This window comes from Myotis davidii, unplaced genomic scaffold (genome assembly GCF_000327345.1).
Source record: "Myotis davidii unplaced genomic scaffold, ASM32734v1 scaffold946, whole genome shotgun sequence".
NCBI classification, from domain to species: Eukaryota; Metazoa; Chordata; class Mammalia; order Chiroptera; family Vespertilionidae; genus Myotis; species Myotis davidii.
In genome coordinates, this window is record NW_006297395.1 from 711,314 (window position 1) to 712,420 (window position 1,107).

A 1,107-nucleotide genomic window follows, 5' to 3' on the forward strand; every position below is an offset into this window, starting at 1 on the left:
CGTCCACACCGTTGGGGCCCCCTGGACCTGCTGGGGTTGGACCCCGGCAAGTGTGTACTAATAAAGTAGTGTGTACTAATAAACTAGTGTGTACTAATAAAAAAAAAAAGAAAATACATCCTGCATATCAAATATTTACATTACGATTTATAACAGTAGCAAAATTACAGTTATGCAGTAGCAACGAAAATAATTTTATGGTTAGGGGTCACCACAACATGAGGAACTGTATTAAAGGGTCTCGGCATTAGGAAGGTTGAGAACCACTGCTTTAGACACATTCTTTTCATAATACTACCTATACTTATGTATACTATACTTTCATTTGGCTCACCCTATCTTCCTACAAATAAACCCAATATCTAATAAGAAAACAAACAAAAAGTAGTTCTAACCCTGCTGTGGGCCAATCAAGTGCTCCGCTTAGCATAATTCACAAGTGCTAATTCAAGTTTTAGGAATTTTTCAGAAAACTCTGGAAAAATTATACCAGCAAGAAATTTCAGATGAAATACAGAGACTTTGTTGTATGACAGAATCCAGTCAAATTATTTTATCTTGCTGTGAGGGACTCATACTAGTAGTTCATCTCTTTCCTTAAAGAGAGAAAGAGATAAAGTTCCAGTGTTGTCTGCTTTAAAAGGAAAGTTAACCTTTCAAACCTTTGTAATTTGGAAGCATGGGTAGCAGCTATATATCCAGTAGGTAATGCCATTGATTCACACCATCACAAACTGTTCTGCACAATAATTTGTAAATGCTAACTGAATGAGCTAAGGTTCAGACCCTTAATGAAAGTCTTCCTCCCACAATATCAATGCATGTACCAAAGAGGTCAATACGGAATTTCCAATTTAAGAGAAAAAATGTTTCATGTAGAAGCAATGAACAAACAAGCTTCTTTGGTTGTCTGTATCATTGCACCTCATAACATGCTAACTCACGATTGTTTCACAGCAGAGGATAAGGTAGACTTCTGGTTAAATACTTACTCGACAAATTAATGATAAATCACAGACCCAGAATCCTCTTTGCATTAAAATTTGGGATTTCTTTGTACTATAAGATTTGAGCACTGCCACCTAATGGCAGGAACATGAAAATAAT